The 17,990-nt window shown below is 32.0% G+C and overlaps 1 pseudogene; it reads left to right on the plus strand.

Annotated features, from left to right (window-relative positions):
* Nucleotides 1-1,920: 1,920 nt before the first annotated feature.
* Nucleotides 1,921-14,792, plus strand: LOC127094130 (phenylalanine ammonia-lyase-like; annotated as a pseudogene).
* The last annotated feature ends 3,198 nt before the right edge of the window (nucleotides 14,793-17,990 follow it).

The raw sequence follows: 17,990 nt of genomic DNA on the forward strand, positions 1-17,990 counted from the left end.
ATGCATATACAAGTTTGGAGTGACTACATATAAGTTATGTTTATTGTAAAATCTGATTAACGACTGCTTTATAGTAAAATATGATAATCTAATCCCCCGACTATTAAATGTAACCGAAGGAATATATCATTAATTTAAAAATAAAAAATAAAATAAAAAGAAATGTGTCACTTTTAAAGAAATAAAAACATAAATTATTGTTGCTACGATTTGAAGCATGTCCTGAATTATTTCCCCCTCGGTTATATTAAAAAACCAAGGGAATAAGATATTTATTTGAAAAAATAAAATATGATGCGCCTTGGTATTATACCTAGGTTTTTTGTTGGGTGAGATGAAAACTTTCTCATTATTACTCATCATCAACATCAAAATAACATCGAACAACTAACATATACATAATCCCCTCAAAAAATCGAGTCGAACGACTCAAAATCAATTATCACAAGGGTTGACGGCCTTCCCTCGAGGCATGACGACCATCACCCCACTCTCTCATTTGCCCGTCATCTCGTTGACGACTGGAAAGAGAGCTTGAAGTCGGTCGTTGATGGTTGGCCTGTCTTCCAGCTGACGCCCATCAGCTTCGTCCAAGCGGACGTCTTCCCATGTGCAATGACGGTTGTACCGTTAATTGACTAATGCCCGTCATCGCTGTGCAGAATACACATTTATGTGTTTTCTCCATTGGATCACCTTTGAAGTTATGACTTCGATTCCAGATAACCCCAATCGCACAACGAAACATCAATAACCAATCATATAACATTTACATCATTAAAAACTCATCGACTAACATTCAAATCATCAATTTATCATGAAAATCATCATAATATTTTACCAAATTATCATTTATACTCACGGACATCAAACTCAGAATTCAACACAAACATTCACATCAAATCTAGCAATTAACAGAGGACAAATTCATTATTAACAACAACAACCTAAGAGGTTTTACACAAACCCCTTAAAGGTCTATATCCCTCAACAATGGAGAAAAAAGGAAAGAGAATAAAGACTCATTTCTATCCTTCATGCTTAAAAACACTCGTATCACAAACAGTTCCCATATCTCGAATTTGCAGCAAATGTTAAAGTTTTGGTTATGAAGTCTCTTCTTCATCAAAAGCTCTCATAGGGTTTGCTCTTCTCTTGTCTCTTTTCACAAAAACATGTACCGGCAACTCTCTCACTCATTTTTCTCTTATTTAAATAAATAAAACTTAATTTCCTTTTATTTTAATTCATTCTACAAACTTCCCTCAACTCTCACTAATTCCACCCACCTTCTTATTTTATAAAAAAGTATTCTTCTCCCCAAAGTCTCAATTTCTCTTATTTCTCTATTAATTAAATATTAAAAATATAAATAAATTCTAGTTTAACATTAAATTATCACTCATCACTTCTACACTAATTTTACATATAATAAAAATTCTACACAAAATCAAATAACTTAAATAAAAACAATTAAATAAGTAAAAAACACTCCAAAACTCAATCAAAATTAAATTAATCAAAATCAAGGTGTTACACTAGCCCATAAAAATATTCTAGATATGCGAAAAAGGTTCATCGCTGGATAAATCGCTTAATCTCTCTTGGAAAAGTCCTCACCAATGATGAACTAGACTTAAAATTCCTTAGATCATTGACTAGAGCATGACAACCGAAAGTGACAACAATATCCGGAAAGAATAGTCATTCTAAAATTCCATTGGTTGCATTGTTTGGTAAACTTTAAGAACATGAATTAGAACTTGAACGATTGGAGAAGCATGAAGAATGTGAGTATAAAGTGACATCTCATGCCTTAAAAACTAAAGTCAAAGATTATAATAATGATCAAGAAGAAGAATCTCAATCTGATAGTAACGAAGATGATGTACTAATAAGAGAATTTGAAAAATTCTTGAAATGAGAAAAGACAAAGAAAATAGGTCAAAGAAGAATCAACTTCAAGAAACAAAAACAATTATTTTTGAAAGTGGAAGAATAGAACATGTTAAAAATGATTTCCCTACACTTAAAAAGAAGAACAAAATCAACAACAAGAATGACAGAAAGTCAAGAAGACCTTACATCATTTGGAAAGACAATGATGTTAGTACAAGTTCTGAAAATGAAAACCAAACACATCTATCTTTCATGGTTTTGCATCACTCTGATGATGATGATGAGGTTAGTAAGGATAAACCTTCTTATGATGAATTACATGATGCTTTCAATGACTTGCATGATGAATGTTTAAAGCTTTCTAGATTATGTGCTAAGCAAAAGAAAGTAATTTTATCGTTAGAAAGAAATTTTAAAAGTATGAAATATGAGTTGACAAAGATAAATATAAACTAAATACTCGAATTGACTGTCTAACATGTGATAAATATATATCTCTTGAATCCAAAATTGTTGATCTTAATCAAGTTATATGAAATTATGAAAAAGGAAAAAATGGATTGGAAAATGTTCTAAGTAGTCAAAATATGTTAATGATAAAAGTGGATTAGGATTTTCTAAATTTGTAACATTGTTTAATATAGAAAAGTATGTCATAACGTGCATCGTGTGTGTGTGTGTGTGTATATATATATATATATATATATATATATATATATATATATATCAAGAATTATCTCTATAATCATAAAAATGCTTAATATGGCACATACTTGCTTTTATTGCAATTATAAAGGTCATACCTATAATGCATGTTATATTAGAAATATTGACATGCCTAATGGAAATTATGTATGAGTTAAGAAATGAACTAACCCAAAAGGACCCAAAGAAAATTGGATACCTAGAAATAACTATTAATTTCTTTTGTAGGTATGCTTGGAAACCAAGTGCTAAAGTTGTAAAACAAAGATTAGTTGTTCAAGATACAAGGAATTCATATGATATGGTAAGATCAATTTCATTTGGTTGAAGATGAATTGAAAAAAAAATGACACTTTCAAAGAGCATTATGAAGAAGATAAGTGTCTACATATGTGTTATTATATTCTTTCATCTATCATGATGCATGTTTCCCTATCGAACCTTTATTTGGATTTTATTCTCTTTTTTCTTTTCAATAATATCAAAAGGGGGAGAAGAGGTATGGTTGCTTTTGTTCATTCTATTTCAAGATACCAAAGATAGAATTGCAAAATAAAGGGGGAGATATACAAGATGGGGGATATCAAATGTCAAACAAAAATTTATAATCCTAAATCCATATATTTTGCCATCTTCAAAAAAGGGGAGATTGTGAAAAAGATATTCACCATCTATCAAATTAGTTTTGATGAAGATTATGAAAGAAGAAAGAGCTTAAAAAGACATATGATGAATACTTGCGAATTATGAATCTTAATCAAGTGATGAATCAAGATGTTTAATCATGATTAAGATTGATTAAGACAATGGTGATCAAAGACGAAAAAGATTAAGATATTGATGGACAAATTTTGACGTACGATGAAGGTAATTAATTAAGAGAAGAATCAAACAAATGAATTATGATTAAAGTTCATTACAATTCATGATATAATAGTTTAAATTCCAAGAATATTTCATACATTTTCATCTCTAAACTTTTGAAACCATCATGCATCAAAATCATTCAAGCATTTCCATGATAAATCTATTTTTTTCACTTTCAACAAAGTGCTAATCGGTTACATGAAAGTGGTAACCAATTACTAGTTGTTTTTATTTCATATTTTTGAAATAACAACTGTCATTTTTATAAATCATGGCATATGAAACCGCCATAATCACACTTTTAGAGTTGTCGTAATTTTCTGGCTTTTGTATAACTTGTTACATGTTCATTCTATTTGAAAAATATGAATGTTTCTAGAGTGATAACCGGTTACATCTATTACATAAACAGTTACACACTGTAAAAAAGTGTCTTATCGTGAACCATTACCATTCCAAACCTTTGCAAACATTCATGGATATGCTACAAACATATGCATTTGATCTCAGAGGTTTCTTAGTGTGTATTTAAGGCAAGATACATCAATTTTTAAATACCATATTTCACATAAACTTTACATACAATTAAAATAATTTTTAAGTGTTCATTCATCAAAAACCTATGAAACTTTTCTGCATAACTTTCATATCATTGCAAAGTTTGAATAAAAAATTTGAGCACTTAAGATTTATATATTATTGAACTGTAATATTGAGAAACAGAATATATATCATCTTGGAATCAATTCAAGAAACAATTTTATTCATTTCTATACAAAGTGTATATATTGCTTTTCATCATAGTGTGTTGATGAAAGGTGTTTGTAAATCAAAAGGGGCGAAATTTCTAGTTTTTGTGTGAATCATCATATTGTTTGATAATTGTGAAAAAGGTTCTTTGAATTGAGGTGATTCAAAGTACACCATAGGTTTGGTATATGTATATGCTTTAGAAGGTTCTAAAGAAGTATTGGTGTGAGACTTGTACAAGGATCTAAAAATATTAGAAAATCCTTCAAAGTGTGAAGAAACTAGATGTACCTTTGGTTGATAAGAGGATCTAGTATAATTTTCTTGTGGTCTTTATCTTTATGCACTTTATTTTACGCACTTTAAAGTCATCCTAAGAACATATCATATTCATAACTTCTAGAAAAATAACAAGTTAAGAATTGTTGCGCAAAAACGATAAAAATCACGCAGTCTTAATTCACCCTCATCTTAGGTTGCATCTCATAGTTACAATTCGGTAGTCCAAAATGCGAGCATAGAAAGGATATTTATGTTGGTTCCTAACCGGAGGCTTCACAGCTTGCGCTTCAAGAGGCAGAATAAAACTACTATGGCCTTCTTCTGGACTTTGAGGATGAGTTTGTTGTCTTTTACTTATATGATGGTTCAGAGATATAGGAGTCGCATCTCGGCGAGATGTGACTGGCTCAGGGATGGTCGTACTGAAGGAGAAGGGCGATCCAAAACGCAGCGGAATTTAAAATTTCTCCTTTAATGATCCTTACGAATGGGCATGATCAGTGATAGAATCGTTACCTCTTGTGGCGATCACGAACGTTGAACGATGACAACGCCTCTACTCAGTCCACACGAACGAATTCCTTCAATCTCAGTGCTAGCTGCTACAAATGAAGGCTTTGAGTGAGTGAGAGAGAGAGAGACAGAGAGAGAGAGAGAGAGAAATGAAATTGCAAGTGTGACAATGCTTCTACACAAGGGTTCTATTTATAGAACCACTTGTGTGGGCTGCAAGCTAAAAAGCCCACTCAAGTGTATATGGCCCATATCTTATAATATGCCAAAATCACTTAAGCGCGTGGTACCTTATCATATTACGCATTCTACTTAAGTACACCGTACCTTACGATGTTCTATAATTCACTTAAGGGCACCGTACATTACGGTATTCCTTAATTACTCTATCTCTCATCAATCCGTCCTTTGTGTGTGACCCTATAGGTTTTCGCGACATTGGCAATTATATTAGATCACGTATTTAACATAATAAACAGTGAGCGGTATCTAGCAACACATCACTGCTACCCAAGACACGAAAATGTCATGTGATTTGACAAATCCTTCTGTGATAATAATTATGTGTATAATTACCCTTTTGCCCTTATGTCTATATTGAACACAAGGCATAGACTGTGTCATCCTTGTCCAGTTCAATATTGGGCCCATAGACATTTATCCTATTACGCAGGATGGGCAAATTCCATCTAGGTCACTCATGTCCCTTAGCATGCTTCGTGGAGTACCCATCAACTGTCTTTATGGTCATCCAATTACGGACAACGTTTGATCAGCAATAAGGCACTCGACTCTACATCTAGGGTCCATAGTGGTTTCAAGTCGAAGGGTGGTATACACCATTATCACCATGAGAATAACTTATGACACTTTTCATAACATTCTATATAGTATTCTCATAGCGGGTCAATCCAGTATAAATATTACTCTTAATATTCATACCTATGTTTAAGACTTGATAACTCTTTATCCATGATCCATGAGATGTGATCATCAGTCTATAAACATAATAGTCTTCATGCTTTAATGTTATCCCACTTCACAATAAAGTTTGACTACGGATACTTTAAGAATAGTGTCCTTATGTTTAATGTGATCTCATGATTAAGTCATACTTGATACATTAAACAGACTAACTATTCTAGGGACTTTATTAAACAAACATAATAAAGAAAAAGCCTTTTATTATTAATAAATAATTCGATACAAGTACCAAAAGTATTGGCCTCTAGGGCTTACACCAACACGTATGACTCCTTTGGGATACGGCTTCTTGTAGCATGTTACCTATTAGATTCATGGTGTGCAAGTTTTCTTCTAGACGAGGAAACCTTTCATCAGCTACTTGTGAGTTTTGTTGTCGAACCCATATTATGCACGATGTTTAACAATTCATTCGCGCCTTGCACGCCGAGGCTAGCTTATAGTAACTAGAATTCAGTCAGCATTTATGGTCTTGGTACCACTGGATGTGATAGAGGTATGAATGATAATTCTCCTTGTTGGAATTATTGAGTAGATCCTATGACCGAGCAAGGCTGAACGAGATCTAGATGTGGTGAAGTGTTCATGGTGATTGGATCATCACCGCTCTAAGGAAGAGGTGATGGATCTCTCGTAGCTTAAGTAGCAGCAACTGCTTCACGCAAAGCAACGGACAGAGTGGTTCTAGATCCTGCCATTGTTAAGAGATCTAGAGGTTAGAGGTTTGGAAAGTTGAAAATTGAGGTTGATCTGTTATTAGAGTAGATAAAAAGATGATATGTTTAGATATCATGAACTCCAATTTGCTAGGTTGAGAAGCTTCGATTCGGTGAATCGATAAATGAAAATTCAATTGTGGAAAACGCGAGAATCAAATGATGGTTCCCACATATAACGCCATTGTTCTATTTGGCAACCCGAATTGATCGGAGATTAGAGGTTGCGAGACACAACGATGGACTTAAGCTTCTGATGTGGTGAGAGAGGGGTTAATTTATAAAGTTAACACTTTGACACTCAAACTAGTATGTGAGTAAGATGAGTAAATGAAATTTGAATTTGAATTATCTACCTGAAAAAAATGTGCACTTTCCCTTTATATAGTGGGACGGTTATAACAATTTGTTATTCTTCAAGCTTATGACGTGGGATTCGCGGGATGGATCATGCATTCAAATCCCCTGCACTCTACCACAGGATAACACTTCTATTTTGCGAGTGACCAAATGGATTATTGATTTCTCTAAGTCACGGTTGTTGGATCTTTTGACCGGCCCTAAACGATTTTTTTATATTTTATTAAATATCGATGTTAAATTATATTTTATAAAAAAAAACTTAATAATTTATTAATTAAAATAAAAAAATTATTAATTTATAAATACCAACTTTACTTCCGTCTAACTCAATTAATAAATATGAATTGAACTATTTCACTCGTCCCAAATTAATAATTTATTTTGTTATCATATCTATTTATATCTAATTAAGTTCATATTTATAATAAAAAATATAATATAATTAAATTTAAGATTATTGTATTAATTTTATTATCTCGTAAAGATTAAATTGAGATATCAAGATATAATATGAATGGATTGTCTATTTCCACTTTTTTTTCTTTTCTTTTTCTATCAATATTTTTATATAGCCGACATATTGTATGAAACGCATGATACATGCATCGATATACGATATGTTAATTTATGATTGATATTACAGGTAGGTCGAGGGTGGAACATTTAACATTGATTAAAAGGTTTTTCAAACAAGCATTTCAATATCATACGTAAAGAATGATTATCCGCGGGTCCTTCTTACATTATTTCAAAGAAGATAAATACAAGCAAATTGTGTAATTGTTTCATAATTACTATTAGGGATGCGAAGGGACTGTATAGAGATTATAGTGGACGGCATGTGATGCCAAATAGTGTATATGATGTCTCAATCCAAATTCTCAAACAAAGCACGAAAGCTCATCGACTTCTGTCATTCTCATGAATGATGATCATGTTGTGATGTTAAAGCATCATAATTTGCGAAGGGGCCATATCCTTCTAACAACTGTTTTATGTTCCTTCCAAGGTACCACACCATGTGCGTTGCAAGCGCGCCTTTAATCTCTTTCTTTAATCTGTCACGTACAATTTCTTCTCGTTGCAACGGGTTCTTTATACGCCAAGTTTATAACAGTCACTTTTTTAAGACTATTCCATCGAATTTGGTTATATAAACGTGCATATATATATATATATATATATATATATTATATATATATATATATATATATATATATATATATATATATATAAAAATTAAAATAAATCATTTTTAAATGAGGATGTTTATTGAAAAAGAAAAAGGTGAAACATAAGAGAAGACTAAGCCAAAAACAATGACAGATCCAAAAACTTTTATTGGTGGGAGAGAAAAATTCAATAGAAAAATAATGTGAAAAGATTTAATTATAATTTTGATCTTCTATTTTGTCATATTTATTAAATAAGTTATTTTATCTTAAATTCAAACAATTTCAATTTTTCTTTCACTTTTTTGCAATTAAATTTGATTATATATGTATTTTTAATTAAATTTGATTATGTATGTATTTTTAAATAAGATGTCCGTTGTGAAAAATGACAAATCATCGTATTACCAACCATTATAGAATTTTAAAGATGAAAACTATAAGTTACACATTAAAAAAAAAATCATCAATTTTCAATAAAAAAATGTGAGGAGTGGGTTAAAAACCTTCTAAAAGGCTTTAAAGATAAAATATATAGTTAAATATGTCAGAGGTCCTTCAACATTCAGTTTTAGTCTCTCTAAAATTTTTCTTCAAACAATGATCTTCACAAACTTTTACATCTCTAAAATTGGTCTCTTCCGTTAGTTTCCACTAACGGAAACTTACGTGACATGTCAAATATATTTTTTTTCACGTATGATTTTTATTAAATTCATTATTTTGGTTTATATTAGTTAAATTGTAGGGGTTATAAACCTCATCTAAATGACTAAGTCCTCTTAAACATTTCATCAAACAGCTTCTGAGCAAACATGTTTTCTACGTCATATTTTTCTTTATTTTTCATTCATTTTTTTTGACTCTCAATATTCAATTATCACTTAGAAATTGATGTTTGGTTCTATGGCAATAAAGCTCCAATCTTTAACACATCACATTCAATTCCTTAAATGGGCTTGTTTATCGTCAACCAATAGTATTCAACATATTTCACAGTCCATTGAAATTGTAAACCCCAATTATGAAGAGTTTCGAATGGGTTTCAATACATAAGAGTTTTCACCACACCTCTAATACATATTTTGAGATAAGTTTATAACTGTTTTTAGTTGAGAATGTTGTAGAGATGGAGGATTTTTGTCATAACATGGTGAAGAACAGCTTTCCAGGAGCTAAATATTTGGAAATAGAACTGGATCAAACCACACACTATCACCCACATCAACAAGAGTTGCTACGTTAGTGCGAATCAACACACTTCTCCAAGGCTATTCAGGAATTAGATTTGAAATCTTAGAAGCTGTTAGAAATTTCGGAAAGATTAAAGGGATCCAGGCTTGAATCGTGAACGCAACACTTTCCTTATAGTATTTCAAGCACTCTCGATTGTCTTATAGTTCTGATGCAGGAATACCCAGGATAATTCAGCCTTATCGAGTTTGCGCAAGACCGGCGAAAACCCGAATGCAGCGAAGAGTGTCTGGAATTATTTAGAGGATTTTCGGATTTTGTGTATTTTATTTTGAATCCGGATTTATGCTTTTATATGCCATGTTGATATTCTTTCACAAGGTAGCGACCCTTGGTGAAGCAATGTCCTTTTCCAATAATCATAATGGTTGGCCTGCAACATGTTTCACCAACAGTTGCATGGTTTCGTCTTTGCAACATCTCATGAAGAGTTACAATCTCCGAATATAAAATTCAAAATTCAAAATTCATGAAGAGTTATCTCATGCATTTATTAGCATTAACTCACTTCCACCATTTGTCATTTTGGAACACACTTGTATTTAATAAATTACTACAATCCCCCACTTGTTCTAATAATGACAAATCCAATTCCAGAATATAGAAAGCAATAAGTGTTAATACAGTTAGGTATCTTTCGATTTGAACTTAACCTTAGTAAAGACAACGCAAAGCCTAATCGGAACGTTAGGTAGCTATGCTTTGAACCATTATCCCATGTGATCAGACCGGCGTTGCTATAAACACACTTTTAAAGGTTCTTCGCCTACATATCTCGCCTAGCACTATTTATGACCATGTGCTTTTCCTGTTTTCATGAACTTTTCATGAGGGAAACTCCAACTCTCACCTTAAGACGGCACCATCTTGAAGTTCATATAGGTGAAGTTCAATTCGTATCTATTTCTTGAGATACATATCAACCTTGATATAGAACTTCATTAAGAGTTTCTTTGAAAACTCAACCCTCAGTTTGTAATCGTCAACATTATCGCGGAATGTTGCATAACCTTCCGAATCAACGACTTGTTGTTACCCATTGAATCTTAGGTTAATATGTATTAACTTCAGATTGGGTTGCTATCATTGTCGGAACCCTTATTCAAGGAGTTTTAATCCCATACCTTTCGAGGTAGTCTTTACTAAATCTCTAGCCAGTGGTTTAGTAAATGGATCAGCCAAATTATAACTTGTTTGTATATATGTTAGTGAAATAATCCCATCCTTTATCATTTTTCTCACGAGAGAGTGTCTAAGACCTATGTGTCTAGACTTTCCATTGTACACTTCACTGAACGCTCTAGCCAGGGTGGCTTGACTATCACAATGTATCAATACTTTTGAAACGTTGTCTTTAGCTAACGGAACCTCCAATAAGAGGTCCCTCAACCATTCTGCTTCTTGTCCAATAGACGCAAGAGCCACAAACTCTGATTCCATGGTTGAGAGAGTAATGCATGTTTGTTTCTTGCTTAAGAAATCACACCTCCAACTAATGTGAATATCCACCCAGTTGTAGATTTATAATCTCCAACACTTGATATCCAACTTGCGTCGGTATATCCTTCTAGTACGGCAGGAAACTTACCATAATAAAGGCTAAGATTTTTGGTCTTTAACAAATATCCGAAAATCCTAGTTATGGCCTTCCAATGTTCATCATTTGGATTGCTAGTAAATCTACTCATCTTACTAACTGCAAAAGCTATGTCAGGTCTGGTGCATTGCATTAAGTACATTAGACATCCAATTGCACTTGCATATTCTAGTTGTGCCACGGTTCTCCCATTGTTCTTTTGAAGTTTGACACTAGGATCGAATGGAGTGTTTACTTCCTTAAAGTTTAGGTGTTTGAACTTTTCCAACATTTTCTCATGTGTTTGATTAAGTTCATAACCCCCACTATTTTGTTTTACTTTGATCCCTAAAAGTGTGTCAACTAGTCCAAGATCATTCATCTTGAATATGAAAGTTTGAAACCTCTTTGTTTCTAAAATTCCATTCATCTTGTTGCTAATGATCAATCATATAATCAATATGAATACGAGTGAATATCACAATATTCTCACACAACTTTGTGTACAAACACTTGTAACAAGAATTAGATGAATAATGTTTTTAGATAATCATGCATGATGATGTAAGAAGGTTTTTAGATGAAGTGAGAAATGGAATTATGAGCAATTTAAATTAGTATAATATAAATTTCAACGAGTACCTTAGTTATGTTCACTTGTCTCATATCTTCACTTGAATTTCTATGTTCAACCTTCTTAATCAACTTCATCATTGATGTGCATGAACCTTTTGAACCCTTTCTCCTTTGATAATCTTTGTCTTCATCAAAATTGAACTAGATATAAGATTTATTCCTCACAATCTCCCCCCTTTTGATGATGACAAAATATTATCTCCTCCTAAGTTGTGTGTCTCTCCTAATTAATTGGTGAATCTTACTATGAGATTGTCAAACTTTTGATGTCATTGTTTCGGTGCTTGTTTTAATTCATACAAGGATTTGACAAGCTTTCATACCTTTTATTCATAACCTTATGGTTGATTCATGTAAACCTCATCATCGAGATCTCCATATTTAAATTTCATTTTGACATCCATTTGATGAACTATAAAGTCATGAAGAAGCTAATGCAAACAATGCTCTAATTTTGTTGTGCTTGCTATTAGTGCATATGTATCAAATGATAAACACATTTTTTGTTTAAAACACCATTGGTCATTAATCTAGACTTATAGGTGTTTAGTGTACCATCACACTATGATACTTCCTTCTAAATAAGATGAGTCCCTTGAAGTTATTGATTCCTTCCTTATAAGTCATAGGATCATCTTCCACTTGAAGAATAATAAGAATCTTAAGAACAAAATTCTTACTATTTTCTTCCATTAGATAAAAGAAATAAATTGATTATCAATTTTGTTTGATCCTAGATCCTTAGCCTTTCAGACTCTCTTTCTTATTCTAATTTAGGATTATATTTCAGCAATCCATGAAGAAATTCTGGTTTGTGTTTCAACAATATGTGGAGAACCCTCCTCACAAGGGTATTCATTGAAGGAATATCAAATTCCTTATTCTTTGTGATAAGGTTCTCAAAAATTTCATATCTTAGAATTCAATAGTCACATTAGACTTCAAATTCAAAAATTTATATAAGTCATGATTCATCTTTGAATGATCTTTAGATACCTTATTGAATCACAAATTATCCTTTATACAAATTAATTTTAAAAATAAACAAAGGAACATCCCGTATTTTAAAAATAATAATTTCATACCAACTTGAATTGTTATGCAACATACATATAATATACATACAATAAGTAGTATTTATATGTCACCAAAATAAGGCACCGTATGGCAATCAATATGCCGGAAGAAGACAACATAGAACCCGTTATATGTTTATATTGTAAAACCTTTTAAAACTGTATATATAATTCCGTTTCCTTCAAAGGGCATAACATGTTTCTCTATTTCTTAAAGTAAAACAACATATTGTCACGCACTTCTATCATGGAACAAATTTACATATCATGAATGCACAATACATGTATTTACATATCATGAATTCCATATCCCATACTGGAATGAAAACTTTTCTATTCTGTACAATACCAATGTGAAAATGTACATATTTCTTCCTATTACGTCCAAGACCTATCAATTTCTATTCATATAGAAAATAGGTTACAAAATCAAGTATAATATAATTGCGTAATCATGATTTATTCATGTATTGTCATATGCATATCATTCAACCATCAATATGTAATAATTTGTCCAACAAATGGAAAATCATGATACGGATATTGCCTTTTCTATTAAAAATCATGAAAACCATTAAATTAAGTAATACTATAGTTATTAAATTTCTTTCTAATTCAAAATCATATATTATCAAGAAATCACAATATCAATAATCTGACTCTGATCCTAATTGATAGAAAACTTTTATATTTAGATCTTGATATCATGATTTTCACGGTGCTCTAATTAATATGAAGAATAATAAAATCATACCAGATTTCGTAATACCGATTCTTCTTGTGTTCTTTCTTGAGTTTTTCTTTTTGATGCTTGAAGCTGAAGTCTTGATAACCATTATTTGAAATACTATAAGACTGTTAGAAATTTCGGAAATATTAAAGGGATCCAGGCTTGAATCGTGAACGCAACACTTTCCTTATAGTATTTCAAGCACTCTCGATTGTCTTAGAGTTCTGATGCAGGAATACCCAGGATAATTCAGCCTTATCGAGTTTGCGCAAGACCGGCGAAAACCCGAATGCAGCGAAGAGTGTCTGGAATTATTTAGAGGATTTTCGGATTTTGTATATTTTATTCTGAATCCGGATTTATGCTTTTATAGGCCATGTTGATATTGTTTCACAAGGTAGCGACCCTTGGTGAAGCAATGTCCTTTTCTAATAATCATAATGGTTGACCTGCAGCATGTTTCACTAACAGTTGCATGGTTTCTCCTTTGCAACATCTCATGAAGAGTTACAATCTCCGAATTCAAAATTCAAAATTCAAAATTCAAAATTCATGAAGAGTTATCTCATGCATTTATTAGCATTAACTCACTTCCACCATTTGTCATTTTGGAACACACTTGTATTTAATAAATTACAACAGAAGCCATAACCAAGCTTATTAACAGCAATATTACTTCTTGTTTTCCTCTTCAAGGTACAATCAAAACTTCTGGAGATTTAGTCCCTTTATCTTATATTGCTAGTTTAGTAACTGAAAGACCGATTTAAAAGCTCATAGACCATTTAGAGAGATACTTAATGCAAAAGAAGTTTTTCAAATGGATAAAATCAATGCTGATTTCTTTGAATTACAATCAAAAGAAGGTCTTGCACTTGTTAATGGAACTGTTGTTGGTTCTGGTTTAGCTTTTATTGTTCTATTTGAAGCTACATCCCGACTGTGTTGTCTGAAGTCTTTTCCGCTATTTTCGCTAAAGTTATGCAAGGAAAACCTGAATTTACTGATCATTTGACGCACACGTTAAAGCCCCACCCATGTCAAATTGAAGTTGTTGCTATTATGAAACATATTTTGGATGAAAGTGAATATGTAAAAGCAACTAAGAAGTTGCATGAGATAGATCCTTTGCAGAAACCAAAATAAGATAGATGCATGCTAAAAACTTCACCACAATGGCTTGGTCCTTTGATTGAAGTTATTAGATTATCTACTAAGTCAATTGAAAAGGAATTTGGGGAGGTTTATAACCCCCTCAGTTTAATGTAATTTTTTTTGTATTCAAGTATTATGACGTGACATGCAACGTGGCGTGTCAAGCCAGCTTCCGTTCGTCTAAATAGACGGTATGGACTAAAAGTGTGGATGAAATTTTTTAGGAGGATCATTATTCGAAGGAAAATTTTATAAGGACTGGAATTAAATGATCAATTATTTATAGGGACGAAAAACATATTTAACCCTAAAATATATAAGTTACAAATTATTAAACAAATAGATTTGTCATTAGTTTTCAATATAAAAATATGAGAAATGGGATCAAAATTATTTGAATTTAAAATACAAAGATTATTTTCGTAAATGACTTAAAATATAGGAACTAGAACTTTAATTATAAAATATATAAATTACATATCATTTAAAAATAGATTTGTTGTCTATTTTCAATAAGTAATGAATCAAAATAGTTTAAATTTAAAATATAAAAATTATTTTTGTGAATGACTTAAAAAATATGAGAATTAAAACTTTAATTAAGTCAGTATTTTTTAAACACTTTTCTAATGAACACATTTTTAAAGTTCTTTTTTTTTTTTAACATACTAAAATTCCTAAAATGAATTAATTATTTAATAATTAGACAAACATAAAAATCATGTAACTTAACTTCTTATATTACATTAGAATAAATTAATATCTTAAAATAAAAAACACATATATTTAAAATTATTTGTTTTTAATATTTAAATTTACAAATTTATTTTTAAAAAAACTTCTATATTACAAATATATTATTTTTATGTGTGAATTCTATTATGTGTCATATAAATCTGATGAGTGTCATATAATTGATGATTGATAAGTTATATATATAACCTTTACTTAGATTATTAAACAACTAAAATGCTAAGCATAAGAAAAGCTACATGACCGGTTTGTTTTAGCTTTAAAAAATGGATTTTTTTTTTATTTTTGAAAATGGATTCTACATAAATATTTTTAATATTATAGTCCATAGCAAAAGTCTTGTGGGGCAAGTGCTCTCATCATCCGGTATGTGAATTCGCCACTGAGGCCAAGATCCTCTCAAGGAGAAACAAATTTGAAAAAAAGACAACTCTAATTTATCTTTTACAAAGTCGCTTCTAATATTCCGAGGGAGGCCATCAAAAAAAGTCAGAGATGTAGATATGCGATCAAGGTTAGTAAATTTTTTTGCACAAACCTCCCTACAAATATGAGAGTTATAAAAAAAGACATATTGGCTATAATATTTTTACATTGTTTCCATTTACTTTTTAGGTGCTAAGTAACTAACGAATTCTTTGAGAAAGCTTGGACCACTAAAAGATGTTACTCTCAACCCAAAGCTTAAGCCATTCTTTATCTCTGGCAATCTCAATTGCTCGAAGAACTGCAGAAAATTCAGCATGTAAGGAGTTAGTTATAGAAGCTGGTTCAGCAAAAGCCAGAGTAAATTTCCCTTTAAAATCACAGAAGAACCACTAGAGAGAGACGAAAATGCTCCATCACAATTACACTTCAACCAAGAAATGGAGCGTCAGATCACTTCTTTTATAACAAACGGCCTTATGAGGATGGATGTTAACATGGAATGATTTGAGTAAGTTGAAATCAATCATTGAAGAAGAGGAAAGTAATGAAGAATTGTTGCCTGCTAAGTTGATTTGAGCTTTAATAATGATAATGGTGTTATGAATAGTATAATGCTTGTTGTGGTATCGAGCCAAATTTTGATCATGCCAGATAGCTGCCACAGAAAAGACTAACAACCTTGATGATTAAAGAGCCTTAAGGAGAGCTTATCTTGCTACAGAGAGCCCAAAAATCATCTATTGAAGAAATATAGATGGATGTCCTAAGAGTTCTAATCAACCAGCTATAGATCTTGGCAGCATGAGAACATTGGAAGAATATAGGAGGTTCCAGTGGCACTCTTGTAAATGCTACACATGGACACCATGTTGCACCCTCAGTATTGTAGCTTCTCATCAGTTGGAGTTTTTTTTTATGCATAAGGTGTCAGACCACAAAAGACTTAGATCAGGGAATATCTAAGTGTCAGATACACTTATCCCAATCGAGCTTGAGAGAGGGTGAAAGTTTGATGACATAAGCATGCTTTAAAGGAAGAGTGTCGTCAGAGGAATCCAAACAGATAATATTGTTTGTTTCTTCCACCTGCAGAGAGGGTCTAGAAGTATCCAGAACTAAGAAAGGGAAAATGTTCTGCCAATGATCAAGAAATGACCAAGCACCATTGTGCCAAAAATCCGCAAGGGCAGAGTCTGGATCAATATTGTAATTATCTAAAATAGATAAATTTATTTTTTCCAATAGAGGCTCTCCACGCCAGGATTCTTTCCAAAACTTTATATGTCTACCATTATCAGTCAGCCAAACAATCTTGGACCTTATAAAGTTATGCTCTGGATTCAAGTTGTACCATAAAAAAGAGAAAATGTGATGCTTGATAATACCACGTCTCCTAAGAACTCTAGCTTGCACAACCTTTTCCCAGTGTTCCTCACCTGTAAGCATTTCCCACCCTAGCTTCAGATTGGTGGCTTCATTCATAGTGATAAGGGACGTTAAGCCCAGACCCCCATTATCCACAGGTTGGAAATGTTGTCTCCAAGCTACTGTGACTATTTATTTTGAATGAAGATTCCCATTCCATATGAAGTTTCTGGTGGCTTGCTCTATCAACTTTGAAAGAGAAATTGGCCAAGAGTAAATTATAATGGAATGCTAAATCATACTCTAGATAATTGACCTCACCAATAGAATTCTACCAGCATATGTGAGGGTAGAGCCTCTCCAGGCAGATAACTTTTTAATAACTCTATCATCAAGGGATTGAAGATGAGATTTCCTAACATTGCCTTTCAATATGGGAACCCCCGAGTAAGAGAAAGGGAGAGATCCCCTAGTAAAACAATAAAAATGAATGAAATGGTTAGACCTACTATTATTCATTGAACCAAGGTAAATTATTAAATCTTGAGAATTGATATCTTGATGAGAGAGGCTTCAGAGTAAGTTGAGAACAATTGATTAAGGGCAATAATATTTAAGGCTTTTCCTTTGCAGAAAACAAGTATGTCATCTACATAAAGAGTATGAGAAGGGATGGAAACCTCTTTATCTACTTTGAATTGAGCTAGATTTTCTGTAAAGAGAAAGTTAGATAGATGTCTGCTCAAAAAATCCTCTGCCAAACAA

This window comes from Lathyrus oleraceus, chromosome 6, assembly GCF_024323335.1.
Source record: "Lathyrus oleraceus cultivar Zhongwan6 chromosome 6, CAAS_Psat_ZW6_1.0, whole genome shotgun sequence".
Classification (NCBI taxonomy): domain Eukaryota; kingdom Viridiplantae; phylum Streptophyta; class Magnoliopsida; order Fabales; family Fabaceae; genus Lathyrus; species Lathyrus oleraceus.